Source organism: Heterocephalus glaber, unplaced genomic scaffold (genome assembly GCF_053883595.1).
Source record: "Heterocephalus glaber isolate CG9 unplaced genomic scaffold, H.glaber_assembly_v1.0 deba00001561, whole genome shotgun sequence".
NCBI classification, from domain to species: Eukaryota; Metazoa; Chordata; class Mammalia; order Rodentia; family Bathyergidae; genus Heterocephalus; species Heterocephalus glaber.
This window is the reverse complement of record NW_028258349.1, coordinates 4,193,066-4,206,777: the sequence shown is the minus strand read 5'-3', so window position 1 is coordinate 4,206,777 and position 13,712 is coordinate 4,193,066. Positions and strand designations below refer to the sequence as shown.

The window sequence follows — 13,712 nt, the reverse complement described above, 5'->3', positions numbered from 1 at the left end:
AAATTTAAAGAAAAAAATCATACACGATTTTTACCTATGACTTTTGAAAGTTAGAATGGGGAAGGATTATCAGTGTTGCTGAGTGTTTATATGGATGCATACTGCTTTGGTTTCAGTTTGGCAATAGCTATTAAGTTTTTAAACGCATAAATCACTGGCCAAGGAATTTTACTTTGAGGAATGTATCCTATAGATACATGCTCCCAGAAGTGCACAATTATATATGGACGTAATTCTCTTTATATTACTCCTAAAAATCCCACAAACTAAAAACAGCTTAATTATCCACTGAAAGTTAGGGTAAGCCAGATAAATTATATTTTTATTATACAATATGCTTTTGTTCAAATTAATATGATAAATCTTCATGTACTGATTGTAAAGATGTCCAAAATATAGTTATGTAAAACACCAAGTGGTATAACACTGTATAAAATACAGTCAAATTAGACTACAAAATAAAGGATACATACACACCCAGACATATCCACACATACCTATAGGTATATATATAGAATATTTATAAATTCTATTTAGCAAGTTTGCTTTTTGACATGGCGGGAGATAGAAACTTAGAAAAGGGTTCTAAATGTAGAAGAGAGAACACTGCAATGTACTCTAACATTACAGTGGTACCTTGGTTCATGAACTTAATTCATTCCACGATTCAGAAAAAGAAGGCCACATTGGTGTTTGCATAGAAAAGATGGCCACGTTGTGTTTGTCACCAGATACAGAGTTTACAAACAAAAACAAAATTTTGCCAAGCCCTTCTGTTTGAGAATCAAACTGTTCACAAACAAAAGCATTTGTGAACCAAGGTACCACTGCAATTTAGAATTGGTGATAACAGAACATAAACTCATGTTTTTAAGGATACAGATATTAGTACACAAAGATAGTCCATTTTTAAAGGTTGTTTTCACTTACAGCCTCTAAAAGTCATGATACAACATTGACAATGAGGGGCCTAGCACTCCATCCTTGGTTTCTAAATATTGCTTTCTCCTAAAAGTTGCCAGCACTCCCTGAAGCAACGGTACATTCCAGGGCCAGTACAGGGAAAGAACAAGGGTAGTCTGGAACTCATGATGGGCTGTGTATTAGTCACCTTCCCTTCCCTGGGACAAAATACTTGTCACCTGTAACTTAAAGGAGGAGAGGTTTATGGTTTCAGTCCCTGACTAGCTGGCTCCAAGGCAAAAATGACATTGAAGAAGGGCACGGCAAAGGGCAGCTACTTATTCCATGGCAGCCAGAAAGCAGAGATGAAAGAGAAAAGAATTCACTTTCCCAGGTCACTCCCCCAGTGGCCCACCTCTTAAGAGCACATTCAGCTACTGAATTCATGAGTGAATTTATGAGTATAGTACTCTCGTGATCTAATCATCCTCAAAACACATGAGACTTTGGCGGGACACTTTAGATATAAACTGTATGGTTTAAGGAGATGTGTCTGGTTATCAAGTTGACAAGGGGTGGATTTTGACCATTAATTGTAATATATCAAATTGACTTGAGTAAGAACCACAGAGATTAGTGAAGCACAGTTCTGTGTGTGTTTGTAGATGACTGAGTGAAGGGGAACATCCACTCCCCACTCAGGATGTGGGTGGCATCAATAGACTTGCAGCCTGGATGGGAAAAAAAGATAGAAAGAAGGCAGTGTGCTTATTTTAGAATAGCATCAGTCTTCACCATTGTCTTTGGGCATCAGTCTACAGTTTTTTCACTCTTTCAGTGTAGACTCTTACTGGTGACCCTCCTAGGCTTTGATCTTTGACTTGTGATGCATCCTTTATCCCTTTTGTTCTGTGGCTTCCATCTTCTTAGGCTAAGCAGCTCCTGAGTCTTCTGACTCTCCAGCACAAGGATAGCCATTACACACTCTTCCACACTTCCATTTGATGAAGTGGTGGTCTTCAATAATTGCTTGTGTTCTTCATGTTCATGCTTTTTTTTTCTTTCAAAGACCTCTAAAGTCTTGTCTTTTTTATGAAATAATTTTATTGGTACATTTTAGGTATACAATATGACATTCTTCATTGGAGATTTGTACCTTTACATAATGTATCTTGATTTTTATTTTTTCCCCATTCCTCTGCCCTCCCTTCAACCCCTCCACCCCCCTATTTACAAAGACTTTGTTTCCATTTTTTCATTTTCTTAAATTAATTCCATTCCCTTCTTTCCTTTCCCCTACCCCTCCCACCTCCCCTTCCCCTTTGTAGACTGGTGCAACCGCTGTGGAAGTCAGTATGGAGATACCTCAAAGAACTAGGACTGGCAGTCCCATTTGATCCAGCTATTCCCCTGCTGGGTATCTTCCCACAAGAATTAAAAGAATCATACCACAGTGATATATGCGCACCCATGTTCATAGCAGGACAGTTTGCAATAGCTAAAATATGGAAACAGCCCAAGTGCCCATCAACTGGAGACTGGATAAAGAAGATGTGGTTTTCAATTCTTTTGGGAAGATCCCCAACAGAGGAATAGCTGGGTCAAATGGGACCTCTAGTCCTAGTTCTTTGAGGTATCTCCATACTGATTTCCACAGTGACTGAACTAGTTTGCAGTCCTACCAACAATGGAGAAGGGTTTCTTTCTCCCCACACCCCCATCAGCATTTCTTATTGGTTGATTTCTTGATAGCAGCCATTCTTTCTGGTGTGAGGTGGAATCTCAATGTTGTTTTCATGTGCATCTCTCGAATGACCAGTGATGTTGAACATTTTTTCATATGATTATTTGCTGCTTTTACTTTGTCTGAGAAATGTCTGTTCATTTCAGATGCCCATTTTTGAATTAGGTCTTTTAATTTGAGGGGTCTGATTTTTTTCAGTTCTTTATATATTCTAGATAGTAGTCCTTTGTCTGAGGTACAGCTGCTAAACATTTTTTCCTACATTGTAGGTTGTCTCTTAGCTCTGTTGGTGGTTTCTCTTGCAGTGCAGAAGCTTTTTAATAAGATGAGATCCCAGTTGTTGATTCTTTGTGCTAGTTCCCATGCTACTGAGGTTTTGTTCATGAAGTCTTTTCCTATGCCAGTATCTTCAAGAGTTCTACCTAACTTATCTTCTATCAAGTTTAGTGCTTCTGTTTTTAATATTTAGATCTTTAATCCACTTCAATCTTAGTTTGGTGCATGACGAAGATGTGGTTTTTTAATAAAATGGAATACTATTCAGCCATAAAGAATGAGAAACTAGAGACATTTATAGATAAATGGATGCATATTGAGGCCATATTCTTAAGTGAAATAAATAGGACACACATGTGTAAATACCAAGTAGTTTCTCTAGTGTGAGAAACTGAAAGTGTAAATAATGATTAAAATGATTAAAACAAACAATTGATAATTTGAAATAGGAAGAAAAGGTCCAAATGTGGTCGGGGAAGTGGGAGGGGAAGTAGAAAGGAAAGAAGGGAAAGGAAAAATTATGAGAAAAGAAAGAAACGTAAATAAAGTCTATATAAAGAGGGAAGGGTGGAGGGGGTGAAGGGTGCACAGGTAATAGGAAAATAATAAGAACCAAGACACATCATGTACAGGTACAAGCACCCAATGATAAATGTAAATGTATTGTATATCTTATATGTACCAGTGAAAGAATTTAAGCAAAAAAAAAAAAGATGTGGGTTGTTGTTTTTTTTATAAAATGGAGTACTACTCAGCCATAAAGACCGAGAAACTGGAGACATTTATAGCTAAATGGATGCACATTGAGGCCATACTCTTAAGTGAAATAAATAGGACGCACAGGTGCAAAACACGAAGTCTTGTCTTCTAAAGCAGGATGTGTGGTCTCCATGTAGCAAAGCAGTTTTGAATGTCTTATGGCTTTGTTGGCTAACTCATCACCACATATTATACGGAGCAGTCTTGGAGAATGTGAATTACCTGTTGCAATAAACCCATACTTTGAGTAGGGCCTTTACTACTTTATTGCAAATGCAGCTTTCTCTTTGGTTGGCAGTCTTAGCATCTTCTGCTGTCTCATCATTGAGTCTTGCTCCCTTTTCAAATGTCAGCTTTTCAGTGACATTTATTTTTATTCATCTTGGATAGGGTTAGCTTGTAGGCTTACCAAAACTGTGACTCAGTCAAGTGCTCAGTGCCAGAAAGAAGCACAGGCAAATACAATAAATAAAATAATATCCAGGCCATACTTAGGTTAAAATAAGTGTTGGATTCTAATGTAAACCCTGCCACTAGATGCAGCTGTACTTGAAGCACCTCAACTGACTTGCCAATGTAATGCCTGCTGCCTGCTGCAGCTTCATTGTCACTTGCCACTCACTGATAGGGTTTTGATGTGAGTCTGCAAGCAATTGACTTATTATGGTCTCTGTGCTGTCAAATCTCCCTGGTAATTTGAATCTGTATTTGCAGCTGCTCCACCTCAGGTCATCAGGCATTCAATTCTCATTAGGAGCAAGCAACCTAGGTCCCTCACGTGCCTACTTCACAGTAGGGCTCATGCTCCTCTGGGAATATAAAGCTCCTGTTGATCTGACACGAGGCAGAGCTCAAGCATGAATGCAAGTGGTTGGGAGCAGCTGTAAATACAGATAAAACTTTGTTCGCTTGCCTGCCACTCACCTCCTGGTATATAGCCTGGTACATGTCCATAGCCCACGACTTGGGGGCCCCTGCCTTAAAACATTGCAGGTTCTAGGGCTGGGAATTTAGCTCAGGGGTTCTGCCGCCTGCCTCACAAGCACAAGGTCCCAAGTTTGATCTCCCATACCAAAAAAAAAAAAATTACAGGTTCCAATGCATGAGAAGATACTACTCAGCCGCAAACAAGATAAGAAAATCGGGATGGTAACTCTATGAATGACAATTTAATTTAAAGGCTTGTGTCATCTAAGAACTTCTACTCTTTCCTTTTCTCATGTCTTTGACACTTGTAAGAGCAAATGTCATTAGCATTGTTGCATTTGCAATAAACTTTTTTCTTTTTATAATTTTCTAAATTTAAGCTATCACAAATTTAGTAGAGAAAGTAGAATAGGGAAAACAGAAAACAAACAAAAAATGAATACAGTGATATTTTTCAAGTTTATTATGACATAAAAATAAGCACTTGATTTTTTGTCAAGTGTGGAAAAACTAACTTGAAGGAGAATTGTCGGGATCTGCTGAGAAGATGGCTTTGAAGGAAAAAGTAGAACAAAATGCCTTCAGGAAAAAATAAGGCCTTGGGGTTGGGGGAGAGGAAACCAGTGTCAAGAGAGCCCCAGGCTGGACTCATGTACCAATGCATTTGACCGTTTGCCCGATGGTCCCTGAGGATGACATCCAGCTCAGTTGTCTGGCCACTTGGAGGTGTCCTGGCTTCACTATTGTCTTTTTTTTTTCCACTATTGTCTTTTGAGTTGTGTGCTCTCATTTCTGATAGTTACAGGAGAAAAATCATAGCTAGCATTGACCATTTTAGATGAGAGAGGAAAAAAAGCAAAACCCCCCAGAAACAAAAAAACAGCCTATAGCACAGAGCAGGGTTCTTGACTACAGGAAGAGTGGCATAGTTTCCTGGAATCCAAGACAGTGACTCTTAGAGCTCAGTTGGGCTTTGTAACCATGGTTTTCCAAGGCTGAACTGTGTAAAAATAGAATACTTAGTTAAAAAATAAAACCTGAGAAATAAGCCACTGTTGTTTCTTTTTGCAGTGAAGCTGCCTCAAGACACCCAGAGCACAGTCCCATGTTATCTGGTGAGTGTTCCCCACATGTAATGAGTTCCCCTCGCACAGGCCATCTGCCTCCTTCGAGTCCCAGGGTGACTATCAAGATGCTCAGTGCATAGCACCCAGAAACCCTGGAAGCTGCTCCACAGAGAGACTTTCTTGGTATCAAAAGCTCTTCCTCTAAGCAGAGGGAATATTTAGTATCCAAAGAGTCCCTGTATTTTTTCAACTCCTTCCTTCCTTGTCCCAGTCCTATAGCAAGTAGAATGACCACATGCAGATGCCTTCTCTTCCTGACCTGAGCTTGTGAATATTTGTGATCCATGGGCCACATCTCTGACTTCTACCTCTACTTTTCCATTGAGCCATGAATTCACAAGGAAAGAAGTAAGTGAGACTTGGGAAAAGCCTTCAGTGGTTAACAGAAGGTGCCATGTGAAGAGTAAATGTGTTTTATTGTGCTCAAAGGATCAACTTATATTAAGCTGGAAAGGATCTTGGTATCTGAGTATTTATTTTTCTTTTTCAAAGATCTCCTGCTTTCCTGCTAATTTCAATAAACCATGACTTCCCAGGATTAAACAGTATCTTGACTAATATGATAATAAACACTGTAACTCTGCTACTTACCAACTAGGCTCCTTTGTCTGTTTGCTTGTCTTCAGACAATTCATAGTCCACAGAGACACGGTTTATAAAGCTTCATAAAGCATATTTATAGCTACTTTCTGTGCTATATACATCAGGGTCAAACAACTTTCCCTATCAAGAAGTGGTCTCTGAAATCTAATGTTAAATTTATTGTTTTGCAACTCCATCTGATTTCCTTTCATATCATGCTCAGAGGTGTTGAAGCATAACTGTATTCCAATTTTTTATAAAAACCTTTTGTAGATTTCCTCTATGAAAAATGGTATGTATCTGAAAACAGATAAATTAAACATAATTTTAAAATCACAAAAGGAGCTTACTTTTGAAATGTGCCCAATAGTAAATCATTTTGTAATGTGCCTCATTTGCTTCACTGCCAGCAAACGCACTTCTCAAACAATTCCATCATTCTATAACTGAATTTAATTTTTTACAAGTAACCTATTGCATAATTATATGTTGGTTAGTAATAGGGTAAAAGCTACAGGAAAAGTTGCACTACCAGTATATTTTCCAATTATTGTTAATACCATTAAGCTTTCTTCTGGCATTATAGTGGTGTAATTCCAATGTTAAAATGTAGTTCAATTATTTACTTCTTTGCTCCTGTCACATTCATAGACATCTAGAAAAATGAGGCAGAGGTTAAAAACATTCATGCCTTCCATTCTTTGAAGAAAAGCTCACTGTGGTGCTCCAGTGTTCTACTTGCTAATGGGCAATTTGTATAAGGGAGCAATAATTTGTAAGGATTCTACCAATAGATATTTGTGCCCTACCTTGCAGGGGCTACCATGTGGTCATAAAGATTGTGAATGTGTGGTTCCTGTCTAGCTGTAATGGGACAATTCTACCAAGCAGTTTTGTGTACAGGAAGGAATAGTCACAGCAATCAGAAGATGTGGGTTTCAGTTTAGTCCTTTGACACCTATGTGTCTGTGGTCAACTTGCTAAACGGTGTTCAACTCAGGTTCTGCATCTGGTGAGAAACACTAATCTTTGTCCTTCCTGTTTCACTGAATGCTAATGAAATTAAATAATGTATGTGAATATGTTTTGCCATTATAAATGCACTCAAAAGTGCTTACAATACAAAAAAAGGTCAATAAACAGTTCTGTGCTACCTGGATGTTCAAGGATGTATTGGTCTCGGAGACAGAAGGTAAGGAAAAAACACTTTATAGAAAACATGCTTTTGGAAAGTAGAGAAGAAAAATGTAGGACAAAGTTGAGAAGAACAGCAGCAGAAGAATCAAAAGACTGGAATGAAAAAGCAGTGTATAAGCCATCGGAACAAGACTCCATAGCAGCAAGTAGCAAGTTCCACTCAAATCCTAGAAGCTCAGGAATTAGTGGATAGATATGGTGCCTGAGATTTTGCATGATACCACTGAACATTAATGTATTCAATATTTTTAAAATTATAATAGAAGTATTATATTCAGGAGCATTAAGTTTTCTATCAACAATCCTGTGATGTATCACTACATCCATATAGATACGGGGAAACTGGTCTTAGAAATATTCAACCTTTGCCCAAGATAAGATAGCACATGATAGAAAAAGGAAGTGAGGTTACAGCATTTGACTCTAAAAGCCACATTCTTTCATCTTCTTCTCCACTGTCTCCTCCCCAAAGAAATAAGTATGATTGTGAACATAAACAATCAGAAATCTGTGGTAGACTAACCACAGGAATTTTCCCAGCCTACTCTATATGACAGAAATTACCCATATAGAGTCCTTATGTACTTTTTTTCTTTCTTAGATACTAACCAGGATTTCATGAAGAAAGAGAATCACACTTTGGTGAGTGAGTTTGTTTTTCAGGGTTTCTCCAGCTTCCATGAGCACCAGTTCACATTCTTTGTTGTGTTCCTTGCACTGTACATATTAACCCTGGCAGGGAATATCATGGTGACCATCACTGGCCTTGACTGTTATCTCCGCATCCCCATGTACTTCTTCCTGAGCATGCTTTCAGCCTCAGAGACTGTGTACACACTTGTCATTATACCAAGGATGCTCTCTAATCTCATAGGCCTAAATCAACCCATTTCCTTAGCAGGCTGTGCTACGCAGATGTTCTTCATCACTCTGGCCATCAACAACTGCTTTCTGCTCACGGCAATGGGGTATGATCACTTTGTGGCTATTTGCAACCCCTTGAGGTACAAAGTCATCATGAACAAGAGTGTGTGCATTCAGCTTGTGTGGGGGGCCTGCAGCACTGGTCTAATTGTAGCAGTGATACAGGTGTCAGCCGTGTTCAGGGTGCCCTTTTATGCCACTGAGGTGGCCCACTTCTTCTGCGACATCCGGCCTGTGGTGAAGCTCTCCTGCATTGACACTACTGTCAATGAGATCCAGACTCTCATCATCAGTGTCCTGATGATCTTGATTCCCATGGGCTTGATTTTCATTTCCTATATCCGCATCATCTCCACCATCCTCAGGATTGCTTCTGCTGAGGCCCGGAAGAAGGCTTTTGCCACATGTGCTTCTCATATGATGGTGGTCAGTGTCCACTATGGCTGTGCTTCCATAGCCTACCTCAAGCCCAAGTCGAGAACACCAGAGATGAGGACCAGCTGATCTCTGTGACCTACACTGTCATCTTGCCCCTCCTGAACCCTGTGGTGTACACCCTGAGGAACAAAGTGGTCAAGGATGCTCTGTGCAGGGCTGTTGGTTGAAAACTGTCTTGATGGGATGAGTCATTGCAAATAGGGCCATACAAAATTCCTTACATAGGGAAAAGTGGAGCTATGCCATAGTCACTAAGATTCTAGAGTCCATTCAATCCATTCTTATTCCTGGATTAGAGAAAGCAAGAACAAAGGGACTACAGATCCAGTGCTTGAAAAAGGGAGACAGTTCTGCAAAGCACAGGCAAGACTGCATCTCACAAGAGACCAGGGGTAAAGAACTCCCTGGTGTGGAAAGTGGATGGGCTGTCTGGGCAGCCTGGGACAGAGAAGGATCAGGACTGCAGACCATATTAACGAAGATAATGCTCTGAGGTGGGGTAAAGCTTTAAATATATTCTATAACACTTGTTTTCTGACCTGGTTTCCCCTTTATCCATTCAGAAGTATGTACATTTAACAACTAACTGAAGTCATTCCTTTATGGACAATTCAAGTTCTTTTGCATCAGAGATACCATAAATAAAATGGATACTAGAAATAAGCATCTATAAAATTCAACAGCCCTTAAAGTCTGGATCTTGTTCCTATAAGTTTCAGGTTGGCCATATGGGAAAATAGATATCTATATTTTCAGGATCATGTAAGAGAAATATTTTTGGAAAGTGATTAAAATCCCATGGTGATCTAGTTAACAAAAAGAGGAAGCACTGGTAATCATATCAGCTTTTACACTGAAAATATACAAATGTTTTCAGTGATACTATATATGAGGGTCTGAACCCAGGAAAAAGAAATTGTGATTTGGGATGAACCTTGGAGAATGGACAGAAGCTACTAGTAAATAGTAATACAATAGGGAAATTTAGAGTAGGAACTAGTGGAGTGAGAGGACTGAGATGAATTGGATAGGGAAGTAGTCATCTGGTAACTCTGTGACTCAGTAAAAAGAAAGACTCATTAAACCATCAATCTTATCACTTAAAGTGCTCTAGAATCTGAGTTAATATGCTGTCTTGCACTAGTCACCTCCACTTCCAGCAACCCCCTTCGCTGCAGGCAGTTAATCACTTCCACACAGCCCACAGTTCAACAGTACCTATGACTTGTAGTTTCCTTTTTCATATCACACTCTCATGACTTTTTATAGCTCCTTGTCTCCTAATGGACACCACTTGCTGCCATCCTCAAGGCTTGCTCAGTCAAGGACTTCTACTCATTCTGAAACACCAAACAGAAGCATCTCTTCCTGTATGAGTCCTCTAATAAAAGATCCTAGAAGAAGAGATCACTCCCTCCCACCCTGGCTTCCAAACTCAAACATCCATATATGATTACAGAGTGTACCTCCCATGATGTCTTTGTAGATAATATTGTGAAATGGGCAGTGAGTAATGTCATGACCAGGTGGGATCTTTCTAGAGGGACAGTTCCACCCTATGTTTAATGTTTCACCAAGTGATATGTTTTTCCCAGAGCACAACTCCCTTTATGTTAATTTCAAAATCTAGGAATACATCTGCCTATTTTGATTTTCCAAATAACTCTTTAAGGTTTAGCCTTGAACAGGTTATATATCAGAGAACCAAAAATAAAGTCAGCCTGTGCTGGGCAATGATCACTTTTACTTTTATTCAGTAAAAAAAAAAATGCCTTGTTTATATTTTTGTCAGTAGCCTTGAAAATGCTGTCCTGTCTCTTTAATCTTCTCAGTAATAGATAATCTGTATCTGCAAACTTAGCTACTTTAAATGTTAGGTGGTAGTTTTTAGAGATCAGCAGAATTCAGTGGAAAGAACATAAACACTGGAATAAAAAGACTCCATTTTGAGTTCTGAATCTAGTTCTTATTTACCATATATATATATATATATGTATATATATATATATATGAGTTGTTTAATTTCTCTGAGTCTCAATTTTCTCATCTTTAAAACTTGTGTGCAGTTTCTTGTTAAACACATGAGGCAATAAGTGTAAAAATCCTTTCTAAATGACAAAACAGGGACAAATATCCTTTATTCTTGTTAGAGTAAGAAAGTACTTTTATCACTATAAACTGCATCTTTCTTTATCTACAAAATAGGATTATCCATCCCTGCTCTGTTTTCCCCATTGAACTGTTGTACAAATCAACTACACTAAAATAAACATGGTGGGAATTGCTGCAATAACAACAGAAAGTGTGGAAAAAACAGAGTATTATTTCCATTGTTATGTTTTTAGCTAACATAATTCCTACATTCTTACCTCTCTAACTTTTTCTGGCCATTTTATATTACTTCACTAATCACTTTCAACTCTTACCTTCCTACCACATACACCTACATCTTAATTATTATTCCATCTGTCATTGTCTTAAGGCCATGTATTTTTGGTCCCCTGCAAAAACAATATTTCCAAAGCTTTGCTTTTCTGTCTTTGGTTATCAATTCCTGTAGTTAATTCCTGGCCTTTTGTCCCACATTAATTTCCTCCATCTACTTCAGTGAATTTCAAACTCTGTCATGACCCTTGCCCCTTCAGTATAAAACAATGTGACATGATATGTATTATACCTCTGTCTGTCCATGTATATATACAAATACACACATGTGAAAACAGAAGCATAGTATTCACAAAACTTAGTCTTACCTTATACAATCTAGCCTCATTTTTTTCTTTCCTGTTTACTCTATTGTCATCTATTTCATCTTATATAATTAATGTTAATGAACAGAGGGGTATCTATGCACATTTTGACTACTCAATAGTTGAGAGTCAAAATCTGCTTTCAACTCAAGTTAGTGCTGAAATCCACTATTACAAGACTGTTATTTCTGGGATACTAAAATAAAATTAAAATATTATTTTCAAAATTTGGGTTGTTATTATAATATTTTAAAATTCTTTTATTGGTACATTTTAGGTATACAACACAATTACATTTCTCATTGGGAACTTGTACCTTTACATGATGCATCTTGGTTCTTATTTTTTCCCCATTCCTAGCCCTCCCTTCACCCCCTCAACCCTTCCCTATTTACAAAGACTTTATTTCCATTTTTTCCATTTCTCATCATTTTGCCTTTCCCTTCTTTCCTTTCCCCTGCCAATCCCACTACCTCTACCCCTTTGGACCTTTTCTTCCTATTTTGCATTATCAATTATTCATTCTAATCATTGGTATATTTTAGGTATACAATATAATGACATTCATCATTGGAAATTTGCACCGTTACATAATCTCTCTTGGTTCTTATTTTTCACCCTTGCCCAGCCCTTCCTTCAACCCCTCCATTCCTCCCTATTTACAAAGATTTTGTTCCTATTTTTCCATTTTCTCATATTAATTTCATTACTTTCTTTCCTTTCCCCTACCCCTCCCATTTCCTTCTCCTTTGCCCTTTTCTTCCTATTTCACATTACCTATTACACATTTTAGACATTATTTACACTTTCAGTTTCTCACACCAGAGAAACTATTTGGGATTTACACATATGTATCCTATTTATTTCACTTAAGAGTATTGTCTGAATGTGCATCCATTTAGCTATAAATGTCCCTAAATTCTCATTTTTTATGGCTGAATAGTACTCCATTTTACATTTAAAAAAAACACATTTTCTTTATCCAGTCTCCAGTTGAAGGGCATTTGGGCTGTTTCCAAGTTTTAGCTATCACAAACTGTGCTGCTATGAACATAGGTGCACATATATCACTGTGGTATGATTCTTTTAATTCTTTGAGGAAGATCCCCAGCAGTGGAATAGCAGAGTCAAATGGGACTTCCAGTCCTAGTTTTTTGAGGTATCTCCATACTGATTTCCACAATGGTTGCACCAGTCTACACTCCCACCAGCAGTAGAGCGGTGTTCCTCTTTCACCACAGCCCCGCCGGGATTTGTAATTGGTGGATTTCATAATAGCAGCCATTCTTTCTGGAGTGAGGTGGAATCTCAGAATTGTTTTCATTTGCATCTCTCAAATGACCAGTGATGGTGAACATTTTTTCATGTATTTATTTGCTATTTCTACTTCTTTGTCTGAGAAATATCTGTTCATTTCAGATGCCCATTTTTCTACTGGGTCTTTAAATTTGGGAGGTCTGATCTTTTTAAGTTCTTTATAGATTTGAGAGAGTAGACCTTTGTCTGAGGAAGAGCAGATGAAGATATTTTCCCGCATTGTGGGTTGTCTCTTCACACTGCTGGTGGTTTCGCTTGCTGTGCAGAAGCTTTTTAATAAGAAAAGATCCCACTTGCTGATTGTTTGTGCTAGTTCATGGGCAACTGAGGTTTTGTTCATAAAATCTTTTCCTACACTGATGTCTTCAAGAGTTCTACCTAACTTCTGTTTCAACTGGTTCAGCGTTTCTATTTTAATATTTAGATCTTTAATCCATTTCGATTTTAGTTTAGTGCATGGTGACAGATATAGGTCTAGTTTTAATATTTGGCAAGTTGAAACCCAATTTTTCCAGCACCATTTATTAAAGAGGCTATCTTTCTTCCAGTGAGGTTGTTTGGCTACTTTATCGAAGATAAGATGGCTGAGCGAGTCTGACATTGTTTCTGCATCTTCTAATCTGTTCCACTGATCCTCAGGCCTGTTTCTTTGCCAGTACCATGCTGTTTTTATCACAGTAGCTTTGTAGTATAGTTGCAGGTTGGGGATTGTGATACCCCCTGCCATGTCTCTGTTACCTAGAATTGCTATTGCTATTCTGGGTCTCT

The 13,712-nt window shown here is 38.2% G+C and overlaps 1 protein-coding gene and 1 pseudogene across 13 annotated transcripts in view; one reads left to right on the top strand and one right to left on the bottom strand.

The window, feature by feature from the left end:
* Positions 1 to 13,712, bottom strand: part of LOC101704620 (olfactory receptor 10J3-like) — a 475,677-nt gene that overhangs the window by 62,093 nt on the left and 399,872 nt on the right. The gene's annotated exons all lie outside the window — the stretch shown is intronic.
* On the top strand, positions 5,688 to 9,056 carry LOC101699989 (olfactory receptor 10J1-like; annotated as a pseudogene).